Below are 391 nucleotides of genomic sequence, written 5' to 3' on the forward strand. Positions count from 1 at the left end.
TATTCACTTCCAAATATTTGTTTTATTTAAATTTTAAATATATTTTTTTATTTTAGATTTTTTTAATATTCAATTATTAATTTTTAAATCAAGCCACCATGTATATGAATATTAATACATATAAAATTTAACTCATTTTAAAGTGTATTTTATATTTTAATGTATATTTTATACTAATGACTAATTTTAGTGGTTAATTTTAACGATTATGCTACGTGTACACCAAAATCAACCACCTAAATTAGTCACCAGTATAAAATATATATTTAAATATAAATATACAATAAAAATAAATTAAACTATACATGTATTTATACACAAATACATTAATAATGTATGTTAATAACAAATTTTGGTGTACAAATAATATTTTTATAATTTTACAGAATAT

Source organism: Arachis ipaensis, chromosome B05, assembly GCF_000816755.2.
Source record: "Arachis ipaensis cultivar K30076 chromosome B05, Araip1.1, whole genome shotgun sequence".
Lineage (NCBI taxonomy): Eukaryota > Viridiplantae > Streptophyta > Magnoliopsida > Fabales > Fabaceae > Arachis > Arachis ipaensis.